Here is a 17,677-nt window from a genome sequence, read left to right as displayed (position 1 = left end):
GCAAGCCCACTTTTGCCGTTCAGAAAGGGAAGTCATGTTAAGTTCATGTGCGCTCGTTCTCATGTATTTTTTGGCCATGCGGAGCTTTCCAGAGAGCAGTGAGGCAGCTTTTGGGGGGAGCTACCCCGAGAAATGTCTTTCATCGCAAAGCAAGACTCTATTTCAAATGCAGATTTGTTTACATCAATTGACTGTTAATAAAAAATATTGGCCTAATGAATCAATCATGTTCCTTCATGAATGCAGCAGTTTATTTCGCCTCCAGCTGTGGGGTGCTTGATACCACTGTATATGGGCTTCTCCCTGCAATTACAAACCAAAAGAGTTCTAACAGGCATTTTTATTGTTTGTCTTAACTTTTCTAATAGCAGGCACAAAGCCAGACTTTGAGTTCATATAAATACTTCCTATTACCGTTAAAAATCTGTCTTTAGCCCAAGAACGCCAAACCAGCTCAGCTCGTTCCTTTATCAGCTTACAACCAGAGTTCTCTGGGTGCTTATAAATCCAGTGAATATTGTTCATTGTGAGTTCTCCGTCGTACCAAACAAGAATAACAAGAAAAGACCCATAATTACAGAATTTACTGCAGTTTGAGAACTTCACCCAAAACTTTTCTGTTCCCATTAATGGAAAATATGGTAATTAGTTTTTCATATTCCCTCATACATTGGAGGTTGATATAACTTATTCATGACAGCGAAAACAAGAATTGCTGTTGTCTGTCCATTTTCTTTTAGCGGTGCTAGATGGAAGCAGGGGCCCCACTGATTTCGAGCAGCAATTGAGCCTTTGCCTCAGTCTCCCCTTTTCAGTGCGATACCCACCGGATATGAATCAACAGCATCGTTAAGCGGGGCACTGTTCATCAAAGCGGGAGTGAAGCCGAAACAGATTCCGAGGGGAACGTAATCAGTTTGAGGGACGAAGGTTTATTTATTTCAAACAAAATTAAATGACTCTGCCTCTTGAGTGACGTTTATGTGCAGGCTACCTGCAGTGCTGACGTGTTTACAAATGGACAACGTTAAAAAATGCATGTCCTGATTTGCTCTGGTGATATCGTAGACACGCTGCACACCCTCTGACCTTAAAAAATGAGGCTGACGGTCTTTATTTTTCTTATTGTCAACAAATGCCATGAAAAGACCAAAACCAATGATAAATGTATCTTGTCTGCGTCGCCAAAACTTGATGGAGCTTATTCCTCTCTGCCATAGACCTGCGTTGTTGTCCAGAAACTACATCAGCCAGTGCTATTTGTGTAGTCTTGAGAAAATGCCGCAGACTTGGTTTTGATGGGAATTGTTTGACAGCATCATTTGCAACAACAATGCAACAATTATTAAAACTCAGAAATAATATACAATGTTGTGATTCTCTGATAAAATGACTGTGTGATGTATTACCTAATTTAATACAGCTGTTTCATTTTATGTGCTATGGGAGATTTTAATGGCCAAAATTAGGAGCATTGAATTTTGTGTTTTCCAAATTGAAACACGTCCCCAACAAATGCACTACTTACCCCTGTGTAAGGATTTTTTGTGAAGTGTTTAAGAAAATGACATGAAAATTTATGAAAGTATATATTTGTGACCTGTTTTTAAAGATTTACATTTTCAGTAGGAATTAATGTGCTTGGGGCAAAGTGCCACAGACAGGGTAGGGAAGTCAGAAAGTGCTGCGAGACACACTAATGCATTGGTTTTTGGTTTGCTATTGGGATCTGTTCACTAAAACCAGCTTTATACTTCAAAGACACATACATACTGTACATCCATTTAGGTGGTAGGTGCCAATGCTCCATTGTGTGGATTGAAATAGTATTTGGTTTCATTAATCTGCTTCTGTTCTCACATCCGCTTCTGCCATCTTGATGTCACAGCTCCAAGTAAATTGTCTCATGTTGTTAGCAGACAATTGCTCATTATCTACCACTCCCCGGTCCAGTTCTTGGGGATTATTCCTCAATTAAAGGTTATTTTGCCTCTCACTCGAGGTGATGTGGCCCTGGTTTGAACCTGCATGAGCGCCAGAGGATAAGTGAATGACCCCCAGAGAGAGAAAGAAGAACAAATCCCTCTGTTTGGCCTCCCTAGCATGAAAAATTACTATTTCATGAAGTGTGAAAACACCCGGGCAGCCATTCTATAAATTACGGTTAAATGTAATGGCTCTGTTAGCACTGAAGAAGCAGTGCTGGTAGCATCCCTGCTACTATAGGACTGTATGGGTGAATATGGGGGCTTCCTTACTAATGAAGAGGTGGGTAGGAGTTGGACGCGGGCGACGTAGCACAGCGAACAATGTGCCATTGTCGTCGCTAAGGCTGGGCTGTCACACGGTTCTCTGATCATTACTTACCCACAGACGTCCAATGTCACGCACAATATCCCCAGGTTTGCCCTTCATAGGTTGTTGTGCATCCTCCGATCGCTCCAGCTTGCTTAATGATAACAGGCAGCAATTACACTCACATGCCTGCACACTCACACACACACACACACACACACACACAAACAAGCTCGCACACAGTACTGTACGGCAGGAAAACAAACACATTCCCCACCCGCCTGCTTGCCTTCTCCCTTGGCCTTTTTGTTTAGGAAGGAAGATAAATATCCCTATAATAGAAAAGGCCTGCTCCTGATGCATTTTCAACAGTCCACTGCTTCAATACATGTATTTACTTATAAGTCTGAATTTATTCTCTGCCCGCTGCAGTCCGATTTGTTTTGAATGGTAAATGAAAAGATCTCCGGTGCTATTGTGGCAATATTTTAACGCTTTGCCTCGCCAGCACACCTACCAATGAACTTTATGTGTGCGAATTGTTTAATAAATCAGCCGAGGGGGGTGAGGTTGTAGAGACGGGTGGTTGGGGGTGTGCTGCTGGTACGCCACATTGAAAAGAACGGTTTATAAATTGCAGCCTCGTCGGTGTGAAAGACCCCTACAATACGATCCCGCGCTGAGGGGAGGGGATTAGAGGAGAGGCCAGGATATTATTCACCCAGGGTGTACGAGTTGACACTGTACTGCAGGAGTGTGCAAAGTAGTCCCACTATTGCTTTCCCGACTGGAAATGTTGGCAGTATGCAAAGCCATCTTTTGAGCCGCAGTTAGGTTTCATCGGACTGCACGCATGTGATGTCAGAGTATGGATATCAGGGGACACGACTGAGCTGGTGCGCTGGTTGGGTGGTACGCTTATTGAGATCATGATTATAGCTGTGTCTAAACTCCAGTCCCTTTGTGACAGAGCCATTAGCAGGCTGTCACACTCTTCAGCACGCTCTATGTATGTGACCGCTAATGCTAATACACTGACTGCAGCTCACATTCACATACTAGATTATACCCAACACCGTCGCATTGACCCAGGACAGTTGAATACTTAAGAGGAAAGTAGCATGACATCTTTTTTTAAGTTTAATTAGTTGCCTTTTTTGGCACATGTGTTATTGCTCAGTGATGGATCAGGTGTCATACATATCCGGGTCTGCCTTTTACACTGTGCCTCCACATGCTTGCTATTATTCTACATCACTGGTTTATACAAGCAGGGCTGAGCAACACCAGGCTGCAAAGTCACATTGCCAAATTGATTGCCCATTTAAAAGGATTGTGGCTTTTACAAGGTTTGGCCTCCTTCAGTTGAGTGCAAATCGAGTGCCACTATATTAAGTGGTAAGACCAGAGTGCTGATAGATTACCTTTGGCCACTCTGTTTAATTGTTGGACTTTGTTGGCAAACCTGTTAAAAGAAAAAGGGGGGAGGGAAAAAAAGGAAAGAGCTAAATCGAGAATGTTAAATATTGAAGTGGTTGCCGGAGGGCTAATGAAATTAACAATGCAAGTAAACAGCCTCCTGCAAGTGGCAGTGCCACATCCTCCTCCTCCTCCTCTGCCTTCGCTCTGTCCCTCTCCCTCATTGGCTTATCGCGAGGAGAGCTTCAGGGCTGAGTGAGGGGTGGTGTGGGGAGTGTGTGTTTGTGCTCACAGGTACCCATGCATGGAAGGGTTTAGAGAGGGTGATCCAAGGTCAGAAACCCCAGTATTAACACCACCTCCATCCCACCAGACCAGATCTCCACCGTGCTGCATCAGCTCTATAATATCGTCAACCATAATCCGCTTCCCTGCCTTTACCTCTGGCCAAGCAGCAGCTTTAAGGCTACATAACAAAGCTGAAATGATGCGTTTATCTTTTTCATTTAAATACTAGTTTTCACCCTCCTTGCTTTAGATATCCTTTCATTTCATTGAACAATTATGAAGCTACCTATGAAACCAAGTTGCACTATTTTGGTGGCTAACTGCATGCTTCATAAAAAACTTAGACTGTTTTTCATTTGTTGTAGTAGAGAGATGAAGCACAGCCATGTTTATCTTTGTAAAGGCTGTGATTGAGCAGTGGGAGAGCTTTGACAAAATTGTGATTCAACTTGAAAATGGCTCAGTGTGACATAATTATGTCAGCGCAGGCTTATTGCTGCTTTTCTCTCAGATGGAGATGTTGTTAGCTGTTGGGCAGCTAGCTGGGGGCTTGGCTCTACTGAATTTTGTCTTTTAGTTTAACACAGGCCACACACGCACGCACGCACGCACGCACGCACACACACACACACACACACACACACAGACACACACACACCTGGAACAGATCTGCAGTAAAGCCCCTGGAAGCCAGGAGAAGGAGCTTATCCCCATTACACATTCTTCCTGAAGGCAGCACTGGACAGCTGGCACATATACTGTACAGTGCACATTGACACACACACACACACACACACACACACACACACACACACATATATACAGTACACACACACATAGACAGACCTAAATCCACATGCACACACTCATCCTTTCAGTGCATGCATACTCACACATGTGCACACTTAATGTAGATTAACACAGAAAGAACCATACACATAAAAACACACGCACACACACACGCACGCACACACACACACACAAGCCAGGTTACCACATGGTGAACTGGTCCAGTTGGTGGGCAGTTGGCTTCGGAAGACACCCAGCGGAGCCTGGGTTGGAGGGTCCCCTCTGTCCTGAAGAGGATGGGCTCGGAGCAGATGCGCATCTCAGGGGCTCGTGCTTAAATCCTGTTCGACTGCTGCACCCGTGAAAAGAGAGAAGCTTAACAAATCAATTCCTCCCGGATTAATCTGCTTTCGGATTCTTTTGTCATTCTCACTCTTGTCTTTGGTAACACTTCACATTAAGATGCAGAAAAACTAAGTGAAGTTACCAGTTAATAATACCAAATCAGGAACTAGCTGTTAATTAATCAACTGCTAACAAGTAATTCCTAAGTCTTCTTATGAAGGAGCCAGAAAGGAGATATAGTATTCTGCCAGACTGCCCGGTACAATGTTAGTAGGTCAGTATGTAATGATTAGTTTAGATTTCTTTTGAATTCTTCCTGCTCAACTCTAAACTAATAACTAATCAATCAACTAGAGTCTGGAGTTGATCATTACTTCATGATTACCTTACCATTACAGTATGTGCCCCTTTTGTGTCCCTGAGTAGGTTGCTCATGAATGTCACAAAGCTTTTAATCATCATTCAGAGCACATTACCATTCATATTCACATCATCTGGCAAGTTACTTCAACAATTTAATCAATTACTTATTACAATTTACTAAAACATTGTAATAATGATATTACTTTACTAATTACCCAGCTGCAAAAAATCAATATTCAATAGTTTCATTATTTTTGTTTTTCAACCCAGCTCCATCAAAGGTGCCTTCAAACAACTCCTCCTCACCCACGTGTCAGATTCTGTATTTGACTCGTGTAGATATGAAAGAGACATTTTTGTTCAGCCTACAGTTTTATATTCAAGTATTTACTGACCATCAACAGTTAGCTTAACCATGTTGTATGTGTGTGACTCTTAGTCAATATTGGGCAGCAGTTGCAGCCTTCAGTCTATGTGGCTACGTCTGTATAACCTATGAACATCTGGATGTTGCAATTTTTTCTCATTGTTGTTTGCAAATCTGCAGTCTGTCCTCTACTATGTAGATAACAACTCTAAAGTCAAGAACTATTATCTTTGATGAAATGTTACCCTTTATCTACGGCCTGTAAAGTCCAACATAAGCTGACAGATTTATATCCTGCATTCTTTTTTTCTGTTTTCTTCACACTTAAGGGCATTAAATTCACACTCAGAGACATTAAATTTATCACTTCAGTGCCTCAATTAACAGCTACCAAACATGGTGGCTTTTTACTGACCTGCTGTTGATGCTCGAGCTCGGGTCCTCGTGCTTTTCAAAGAGGTAAACAGCATTTCAGCCATACTGTTTCTTTGACGCCAGCCTTTTTAGCATCATTCACCACCACTGGTGGCAACCATCTTAGCAGGCTGGGATCCAAGCCCCCTCCAAAGAGTGTACTCTTTTCTTGAACACGAGCATGGGATTTGGTTTCACTAACAAAGCCGTTTTCACAGTTTGTTGTGGTGCACATGAATATTCATGCTCTATTGCTTGGCGCAGTATATCCTCATAAAAAAACACAATGATTGTTACTTTTTCTTTTTTCTTCTACCTGTGCTACTCCTTTGTTCCACGAGCAGTGGTTAGGCTGGTGGTTAGACCTTTGATAGGGGTGAAACAGGGAGGATTTTATTTTTCTAATATTATTTTTTGCATGAATATTTTTAAGCCAGTGTTGTGAGGGGAAAAATATTCATGACCCTTTCTATAAATTATTAGCACAGCATTGGCTGCTGATTTAAATGACCTGAACATTAGCTGGTCAATCAAAGCCTTGCATTTAAAGGTCCAGTCGTCCTCCTTTTACATTATAAGTGGCCCACTGGCTGGAGTTTAATACAAAGAGAGATAACAAACTTACACTTTGGCAGTGACTTGTCTTACCATTAGATCATTCAAATATACAGCTTCTACTATTTTGAAATGAAGTATGAGAGGAAAATGTAAAAACAGCATTTTTTTGTGAATTGTCTACTAAAATGTCAATACTGTTTTGAGACCACAAGTTGAACATAATGCTTTGACAATATTGTCTTCTCCTTGTTGGCATGCCCACCTGCTAAATATTGTGAAGAATAGAACTAAAACTTAATTTTAGGTCATTACACTAAAACTGCTTTGTGATTACATATGCGCTGATGCTAAAAGGCTACTGAATAGCAGCGATATCTAAATGAAAGCTGAAAAAGTTGTGGAGAGATGCAGGTGTTAAAGGGAAAAGTGTTAACAGGTCGGAAAAAGCTGGAAAGTTTCCCTTATAAACTCATGGTCATCATTTGTTTTTGATATGCAGTATGCAATATACAGACCATGTTGTACAGCAGCAGTAGTCGATGTAGTATAACTACAGTATGCATCAGGTGTGTCATTGCTTATTAAAGTCTGAAGTCAAAGTAGAATTGCGATCAATGTTTCTAAGAAGCACACTTTTTCAGAGGAGGAGCTGAAACCTTGAATTTCTGTCTAATGAGAAAAAAAAACTATGCTTGTTAGACAGGTGCATCTTAAGGCTGTGCCTCCAATACAAACCTTGCCTGCTCCCTATTTTCATTATTTTGAAAGCCGCTGAGCGTGCTGCTCGAAGGTGGTGTTTCCGCCCCTGCTGTGTGTGTGGCTCCCATGTCACACTCTTTGTCTTTCTTTGTAGAATTTGTTTTTGAACAACTGAAAACGGTCAGAAAAGGTAACTCGCCCTGAGGCCGTGGCCTTGTATGTTTATCCACCCCATAAATGAATAATGAACAAATGGCATTTGTGAACAGCACATTTATTTGCTCCATCCTGTAATAATGCCATTGGTGTGGCCGTTTGTGTTTAGGGCATCTTCAGTATGAACAAAATAGTGGTAACTCCAGTGTAACCATCAAAGGCACTCACCTGATGGACACGTTTGCTGAATTCTTACATAGACATGGAGTTTCCATATTTCGAGGTGTGCAGTGTTAAGTTGTTAAGATGAACAGATTTGTTTGCTTCTCAACTGAAAGCTTCTCTTTTCTGTGTGACTGTGTGGGGTAACAAGGTTCAATAGGCATGAAGTCTCTCTTTACGGTCAGTCTAACTTAACAGTGATGTTTTCTCTATTTTATGCACACCCTGTAACCCCCTATTTCCTCTTCCTCACTCACCTCCTCTGCTAGCTATCTAGCTCTGCATTACCTTCAGCTGTTTTTAGTCTGGGATTAACATAGCATTAACAGCTTACATCGTTTTCCTCTGTTGGTCTCTCCCTCTTTGTCCCCCCCACCCCACCCCTTCTCCCCAAACCTTTTACTTTTCAGAGTTAAAATAGAGGATTTGATTTTTCATGCAAAATCAGAGCAGAGCCAAAATGAAGATGCCAGTTACATTAAGAGATATTCCACAGGGGGCTGGAGGCGAAGCGCGCAGCTTTGACTGAGAAACAGTGAGGCTCTGAACGGCGCCCCCAGAGGACCAGCCTAGTGTCTGATGTTGATTTAGCTGTAGAACTCTGGTTATTCCTGCACGCCACAGAATCTAGTTATAACTGTGTTGAATTAATTTGGCAGGCCTCTGAAGAGAACCGAAGCGACAGTGGAAATAAAGAAAAAAGTTTTATTTAGATTGAGGTGGAGGAGTAAAGAGAGACTGGTGACTTTTGTAGCCGTCAGACTGGAACTTGAAAGATTTTGGATATCAAGTGGATATCTTTGCAACGTCTACAGTTTTAACTCCTTCAGTAGTGGGTCTACATGTCATCTGCCCAATCCAGAATGTAGCCCTGTCCTGCCTGCAGCAAAGCACTGCAACCTGGAACTCTTTTACTGCCTGGAAATGAAAAAAATAATTTGTATTTCTGATTTCATGTGCACTGAAAACTGCCCTTATTTGCGTAGTATAGTTAATAAAACTCGCTTTAATGTGAATGCCTAGCAAAAGACAGGTGCAGGTCCCGTGCTTCTACTGTTTCCATTCATGGCAGGCTTTGCAATACCTGTTCCTTTCCTGCTGTGCTCTGACTGAATGTGCACCTGCTGTAGGTATTTTAAAATACATTTTTGTTGGCTTTGTATACATTTTTAGGGCATGCAGGAATGCAGCCGAAGGGATTGTTAAGACTGCTGCAGATCAGGTCAGAGCCTGTAGGGAGAGATGTGTGTTGCCATGGGATACTAATACTGTTGTTACTACGGACAGGCCCCACGTTTCTACACAATAAAGTGTTGGATTATTTTTGCTCCCTAGCGTTCACCTGATTTGGTACAATTTATGCCTGTGGCGCGTTTCGTTTTTCCCATCCGCCCTGTCCTTTAAGGTTGCTTGCGTGTGCGTATGTTTTTTTACAGCCTGTTTGCGTCAGTGAGCTCCAGCATGAGCCGTGTTTAATTGCTCCTGATGCACAGCGGGTAGAGATCCCCCGGGCCTGGCCGGTATGCATGGTCGCCCAGAGAAGACATCTGCCCCATCAACCACCTCAATGCCACCAAACACACAACCCACCCCCCCACCCCTTCCTCTTTAGCCACACAGAGAGCTCCTGTGGACCAACATTACATGTGTAAGGGTTCCCCACAGAATCTCTCTTCATCGCCTCTGCCACACTCAAGTTAAACACTTGAATTACACAACCTGGGAGTTTTTGTAGCGATTAAGTGCAATTACAAGGTGTAATTAATGGTCTCGAATTGTTAATTGTATGTCAGCCACTTTCCTGCTATCACTAAAACGCCGCCTGTTAGTGTTTTGATGATGATATTATTTTACTCTTGTTCATGTGTGCGGGCGGTAGAAGGCGATAGATGAGCAGCTCTTATTGGAATGTATACACTGCTATTTTTAAATACGTTATCCTTTTTTAATATGTCCATGATTTGTACGTGTGGTGTGCCGGGACAAATCATGGATGTATTGCAGCTCAATTTAACAGCAGGCGGTGTGATGTTAGGTTGTATTCTACGGCAATGGTGGCCCTCTTCTGGAAACCTCCTGTGACTTCCACAGCAGGGGTCAGAGGTCAGTAGCTCTCATAGTCCTCGACAAGCTGCAGCTGATTGCCCTTGTTTCCCAGAGGAAAGCTGAATGCCACAAACACAGCTCCCCATGAGAAAACAAATTGGCCACCCACTGACTCCTGTCATTTTGAACACTCCTTAAAAGCCTGAATCACTGGCTGAACCTTTATGGACACCAAGTTCCTGCTCCCTGAGCTGGAGGGCGATTCCAGTACTGCACTCGGAAATGAATTGAGATGCATTTATCATTCAGGATTGAGTAGAGGTTTGTCAGATACTCAGAGAGAGAGAGAGAGAGAGAGAGTGCGTCTGTGTGTAAGAGTTTGAAAACATGGCATGAAATGAAACATCTGTCTCTCTCCCTGCATTGCTCCGGGGCCTAAAGAGACATTTATAGCAAGCAGCAAAGCAACGGTTTCGTTTGTCATGTAAGTTACCACAACCACACGATAAAGTCATTACTTCAGGGCGCCCCTCCACCCCCATCTTGTCAAAAGCTACACAATGTCCCTGTAAGCACAGTGGTACTTTATGGCATATACAGGAAATAAAGTGCAATCATCACACCAGCAACGCACCCGACAGGAATAGGTTCCAGATTCATTATGACAAGATGAAGCCGCATGCCTTTTTTTCTCCCCTCCTACGTCTTCGTGCTCAAATGGTAAGTCAGTTTGTTGGCTTTGTCAATCCCAGGGGACCTTTTTGAATGTGTCACATCAGCATTAATTGCCATAGACATATGAAACAGCAGCCCCCAACTCGCTGCTCTGGCGCGCGACAGCCCCCTCCCCAGCGGCAATGACACTAAGTGCACCCCTGTGTTCCTCTCTGCACGGCTCCTCTGAGGATGTATTCTAAACAGGCTTTGACAAGGCGACTTATGTTATAGACTATGATGATCACTTCCTTCCCTGCTCGACAAGAAAGTCATTTTGTCAGTGGAAAGGGAAAAAAAAGTCTCCTTGCATTGTCTGATCCTGTGGAGTTCAGCATATTACAGGGAAACTGAAAGATGGACAGTTTCCTTGGCGATTGCACAAAGGTCAAGAAAAGTTTTCAGTCTCCCGGAAAACAGCCTAAAGTGAAGGGACGTGTGGAGGCACAAGCCTGGGGCCGGAGCCATGAATGAGCGGTTTTTGGGTTGGCAGGCATAGAATCATGTAGCCAAGCCATCATCACAAGACAGAGGACTTTCTTCACCTTTTAATTAAACATGGAGGAAACAGAGTGGCGCCAGAGGCCCAATGCCCTTAATCCAGAACTGTAAGGTCAATGGAAAATGCTGGACTACTGCTAAAATGGAGTCTGTCTAGATGGTAGACAAAGTGAGAATGAATGAGCAAGGGAGGAATGTACAGGGCTTTTAAGAGCTCACATTACTGTGGGTCGCTCGTGGAAAAGGCTGCATCCTGCACACATCAGGGACAGTGTAAAGTAAACCAAGATGCAGGAGGAACGAGCTGAATATTTGAGTAAACGGGACGAAAAAACTGTCAAAGTCAAAAAGTGTAATTTGTCCAAAGGTAAAGAAAGGCTCCACAAAACAAACACTGAGGCCATATCAGGGAAAAAGACAATGTGGTAGCATTAAGAGTAAATGTAAGGAATGGTCTGCTCATTGATTACTCGTGTGTTGGCCCAATATCCAAGCACAGAGCTTGTAGAGACGGCAGAAGAGATCGCACTCTGATGAAAAAAGGGTGAACTATCCAGCCATAAAACATAAAGAGATGGTATCTGGCATGGTGTACAGGAATAGGCTGATGGTTCCGGCCAGTGTGTGACTGTATGTATGCGTCTGGGAGGGGTGTGCGGTGATTTATTACCGTTGCAGGGCTCAGCAACAAGTCAGCTGTTAGTGTTTTGACCAGGTGGCCAGGGACAAAAAGGGCATTCCCCCTCCAGAATAGGCTAGGATTCAAACTGCGTGCACGTGTCTGTGTTTGCTTGTGTGTGCATGCAAACCTGTCTAATTTAGCTGTCTCCACAAGGACGCGTGGAATCAAGCTGCTCTTTCGCAGCCTTCAGCGACAATTGCACCGCAGTGCTGTGCATACGTAGGGAACGACATGCGGCGGCCATTTCCTCTAAATGTGTCAACAGGATGCTGCTCTCACACTGTGCCTCCCAGAAGATTGATAATGAACGATTGGCTCATTAACAGAGACTATTAGCCATGTCCACATGTGCAGTCCCATGAGTGGGTAGAACACTCGCTGAATGGACACACTACAATATGAAGACTAATTGCCTTTGAAGACAGAGTTTGTATTTTCTCTTCTAATTCTCCTAGGGCCCACAGGCGGGCCTTAAGTCGGCAATAATTGCTGCAATTTTCAGTGTCATTTACTAATTTCCAGAGTGACATGAGCATTCCAGCCCTTGTTCTCTCACAACATGCCAGGCTGCCACGTCCCTGTGTTTGAGTCAACCACATCTTAATGAAAAGTTGTAGGACTCTTTCAAAACAGCAAACAAACAAGTCTGGAAAGGAAAAGGCATAACAAAATGTCAATTCTCCAACACAATTTCAGTCAACACATCATTTTAATTGCATATCAACGTTTCTTCCACCATGTCGCATGACCTTTACATCAATCTTGCATCAAATTTTTACCTGGAAAATCCTCCATCACCTTGGTCTCGCTGACTTTTCCGAGGAATCCCAGGCTTTGTTGTGTGTGCGCCAAGCTCGCGTGCACTCGACCTCTGACTCAGCTGACCCCCAGGAGTGAGATACTGAAATGCTGACAGACGAGCAGCACCGGGAGATTACAAAGAAAAACAGAGGGGGAAAAAAGATCTCTCTGCTACAGGCTTTGTTTGTGGGTAGCTGGTATTGCCATAACAACATATGGCCACCAAGCTGTAGATTCACTGAGCTCGGATGTGCATTTGGTTGGTCAACATTCCCTCAAATGACATTGGCAGGTTTATTGTGTGAGGAATTAACCAATTTGTAGAGCTGGAAACCAGGCTGTTGCACAGTTGTTTGCTGTAATGTATCGGTACAGAACCAGTTTGAGAGGTTTGAACAGGTGCTCATCGCTGGAAAGTGTCACTCTGGACTCTGCTGGGGCAAGATGGAGCTTCTTTATTACTAACACACATGCACCTAATTTCAAATTTAGGGAAGATGTATACCTACTAGTTCAATGTGACAGTCATAACAAGTAATGTTACTAGAACGTATTAAATCATTGGGGATGCTATGTGAGATTTCTTAATGAGAACTGAAAGTAGCCATCACAATTTTTGAATACTAATTCTATGGTTGGGTTTACCATTGGACTCCAAAAGGCATCAGTATGCTCCAGCCAAAGTACTTGGTGGATGTTCATACAGCACATGACAACCCCTCCCCCAACACCTTTCCAACGTCAGAGATGAGGCGCTGTGTTCGAAAAGATTTTCTTTCGAACTTTCAGAAACCGACAATTCGACGTTCATTTTAAGCAATGTGAGTGCAACATTATGATTATTGAGCTTTGAGGAATGCTTGAACACAGTAAAGATCTTTTGGAATCCACAAGTTGTCATTGGATCCCAGAAAACTCAACAGAGAAAATACAAAAGGTACTGGGATCAGATCAAATCTTAGAAACAGACTGGTGGTTATGGATGACTGTTCTTGAGCAGGGCCTGAACCTCCCCCCATCCTTGGTCCCAATAGAGTTAAGTGTGGAAACAAGACTTAAGCTTGGATTCCCAGTTTGACAGGTATGATAAATAACAAGGCATGTCTTGCCAGTATGATATCAGGTCTTCAGTGAAAAAAGGGCATTTCCCTCCTTTCTTGTCTGGAAATGACTGAGAGTTAGAAAAGGCAACTCTGATTTTCTGTCCAAATTCCCAGTGACGGCTTGGACACATGAAAAGACATCTTGCTGCGTGAGTGCAGGAGTGAGACGAGACCTTGTCGTCTTGAAGCCCCCCTGTGGTAATTTATGACGTCCGTTCGGGGCCTGTCATTACCTCTCCACCAATGCTTTCTTCCCCTGTCCATGAAGAGAGACGGCGAGATAATTAATGCGTTTGTGAGTCCTCGCACTTCCCTGACACTCTTGACTCTGTTTAATAAATGATGTCCCATATTTTCCCATTCATTATAATGTCATTAAGACATATTAATTCCCCCTGCTGCTTTAACCTTTTAGCCCGCGTTACAACAGTCGCCCCTCTCCATGGCTAGCCCCAGTTTTGTTCTACACCTCTCACATGTTGTACCACTTAAATTACAGGGCCCTCCATGGGCTGTTATGCAATAAGCCCATTTAGAAATAAACGAGGACAGCAACACTCGGCAGCGAACGCGAGCACTCGCACCGAAAGCAAGCATTTTCAGATGTTTTACAGAGTGCATGAAAGTCAAACTTCAGAGAGCGTGTTAAGTGCTTTCAGCCTGCAGGTACAAGGAGAGACTCCTTGACAAGAAAAAAACTCAGCGACAGTCTGTTGACCCAATTTGAAGCCCACACTTTCATGGAGCCGATGTAAGAGATGCTCTTTTTAAACACTGAAATGTACAGTGTTGAGATGCCTTTGGCAACACTGGGTCTGGTGGTTATGAAGAACACGCAGGTTTGTGATTCATTACCCTGGATGAGGATGAGTCTATGGAAAAAAAGTCACTTTTAAAGAGTCATTTATTCCCACTTACGCATTCAGCGCAGTCAGTCTGGTTGTACATGCAGTAGAGCAGATCTGTTCATCTCCCCGCAGTGATGAATGTCCTTTTTGGATTCTCTTTTGGATTGCCTTCATACGGAGGGAAATCATAGACCATCCATCGGCCCAGTGACCTGCCAAGCGTACAGCAGCACCTTGCACACACTCACAGCAGCAAGAGAATGTGGAAATCCAAAAGGGGTGGGGTGGCTTGAAAAGAGAGAGATAGAGTGTGTGTGTGTGTGTGTGTGTGTGTGTGTAGCTAGCTTATGCCCTTGAATTGGCCTGGGACCACCAACGCTTGACTCGTTTAACTGCTCATTTATAACAGGTGGGCAGCATTAAACACTGCAGGTCCAAAGTCTGATCTCCCATTCCCTATTCATGCCTTAATCATAGCCGACTAAAAACCTAATCTGTCTCCAGATCAGTGGCCAGGGACCCATTTTATCCAGCCCCGCTAAACATATTGTGCAGAAGCCCATTTGCTGTAAATTGCAGCTATTAATCGTCAACTCAAACAGGCACCTGCATTGTATTTGGGCATAGGAATTCATGGAAAGTTCACCAGGCATGGTTATGAAGCCCTCACTGATAAAGGAGCTGGTGCAGTGCATTTTAAAAATTGTTTGCCCATCATTCCTCATAAGGTGGCAATAAACAATTAATCACACAGTTTGGATTCTGTGTATAGCCAGAGGCCAAACATCTAACCACCTAATTCAGGCTCCCATCTTATGCATATTCCCTGCGTTTGGTCTTTTGCACATCACGAGAAAAGTTGTGGTCTTGTCTGTACTCCCGTAATCTAAACATTCTTCACTGCATTCAAGGACTGTAGTTACGGCAGCATCTGAACTCTGACGAGCTAAAATAAGAATAGTTCAATCCTGCTTTACCTTGAGTGCGCTATTCACCAGCCGGCCCAGTACAAGATATTACATCTTTTCCATTGCCGTTATGAGGAGAAAAAAAAAACCTGCTCTTGGACACCTTCAATTAGAATCTAGCCATAATAGTCCTCCAACTCATAACTCATTCTGTGTTAGATATAGTGCCAAATCTCATTTTACACTGTCTGATAGAGTACTGCAGGATTTGAATATCGTCTTTCCCTTGTGTTCTGGCACTACTTCAGCTTCCTCCAAAGGCACTAACATGAATTTTCATCTGCAGTCTTTGCCCTCAATAGAGAGTCTGTACGCCTGCCCTGTTGTTTTCTTTTTAGTTCCCTATATCGTAGTGTAACCACTAGCATTCTTGATACAGCTTGAGAATAAAGATCATCATCAAAAAAAAATTATTGTCTGTACCTTTGAGAACTTTTGCATAAAGGTTAAATTAGATAATGGAGAGTTTGACAACACTTGGGGTTGTACAAACTAAACTCCTTTCAAAGAAGAAAGTGAACATTTACCTATGAGTAACTTGAAACTGTTACAATCATCTTTAATTTCTGGTGATACTCTGCCAAAATGAAAGACCAGAGATCCACATTTTCTAGGCCAGATCTGTTACCCAAATCACTGGAAAAGTTATTCCATAAAATGAGCTTATACACTCTTTCAGTTCCATTAAGTAGTACTTAAAAAGTAAATGTGTTGTGTATGTGAAGTATACCAACAAGTCAACAAGCATACTTGAAACAAGTGGGCCAATTTAGCTCCAGACGTAATAAAATTGTACATTTAAAAGTACAAAGTTAGTCAGCTTCCTGTGCTCAAGTATACTTTAAACACACGAGTTTATTACTTATTTGCCAGAGGGCACTTGTTACACATTAGCTAAAATGCTTTAACTTCCTCATTACTATATAGCCATGACTTTAGAAGGACTGAGTCTATGTTGTCCTAGAAATGGAAAAGAGTTTTTCCTCCTTGACTAGAAATGCACTTCATGTTTCTTGCAATGCTTTTCACTCTGGCTTTTGACAAAATGGCACCCCTTGTGACCTAGTTTCAATAGACCTCCTCATCAGACTCTATACACTATACACTCACATCAAAACACCTCAACAAATTTTCCACTGAAAGAACACCCCCAGTCTGTCTGGTATGTCTCATTTTGGCATTCCCAGGATCATTTTTTTGAGGGAAATCTGCACACAATCGCAAGCATGATTTCAAATCTGTCTCTTGCTTACTCAGAAATAACCCCATATGTCAGATGCATTGTTTAGATCGCCAAGGTGGCATTTGGATCCCCTTGTTTTTGGCCCTGCTCAGTAAATTTACTTCAGCCAGATTTCAGAGAGTGGCTGTATATTACCCACTATCGGTTTGGCAGAGGTGTCTCCCTGCATTTTATACCTCACAGTCCATATGGAGATATGGCGCAGTATTTGGTTCGGCCCCACTGTATAATTTATCCGAAGCAAACTCGTGCCATACATCACCACATGTATTATTCATGGCTAATATGTTCCCCGTAAATGACAGTAAATATACTGGTGGGTGTGAAGAATGGTTTGGCAAACTGCCTCACACTTGCCACCATCATCCCCCTCCCCCTCACACGATAAAATTGTGCTGTTTTGTGGCTGTTGCCTGGTAGACAGCTGGACAATCCTGGGATTTTCTGTCACTCAACAGAGGCCTCAGTGTTTTTTTGCCCAAAGCACATTAACCCTAGCATGACTCCCCCCCCCCCCCCCCATTCTTTGTAACAGTGACTGCAGCATCAAACTGCATGCGCTGCGTTCTCACATTACAAGTGACTCAGGCATGAGCAAGCCGAGGTTCCTTTTAGTATCCAACACAAAAGCTTTGTGCCACTTTCACCCTGAATGTTCCCTGTGTGTGTGTGTGTTTGTACGCACATGTGCGTGTGTGCACATGCTGCATCCAGTTTCAGAGGATCCTTGACATTATCACGCAGCCAATAAAAGACCACCTGTTCCAGTGTGCTAATCTAATCTGGCCTTGCACAGACTTGACGGTATTTCTTCCAGTGTCACGTTCCATCGGGGCCCCCTCCGCCACTCCATGGC

At 43.2% G+C, this 17,677-nt stretch overlaps 1 protein-coding gene across 1 annotated transcript in view; it reads left to right on the top strand.

The window, feature by feature from the left end:
• Positions 1–17,677, top strand: part of ppargc1a (peroxisome proliferator-activated receptor gamma, coactivator 1 alpha) — a 238,349-nt gene that overhangs the window by 65,180 nt on the left and 155,492 nt on the right. The window lies entirely within an intron of this gene.

The sequence above is a fragment of the Enoplosus armatus genome, chromosome 23, assembly GCF_043641665.1.
Source record: "Enoplosus armatus isolate fEnoArm2 chromosome 23, fEnoArm2.hap1, whole genome shotgun sequence".
In the NCBI taxonomy this organism is placed as follows: domain Eukaryota; kingdom Metazoa; phylum Chordata; class Actinopteri; order Centrarchiformes; family Enoplosidae; genus Enoplosus; species Enoplosus armatus.
Note: the sequence above shows the minus strand (reverse complement) of the source record. Positions and strands in the feature narration are given on the sequence as shown.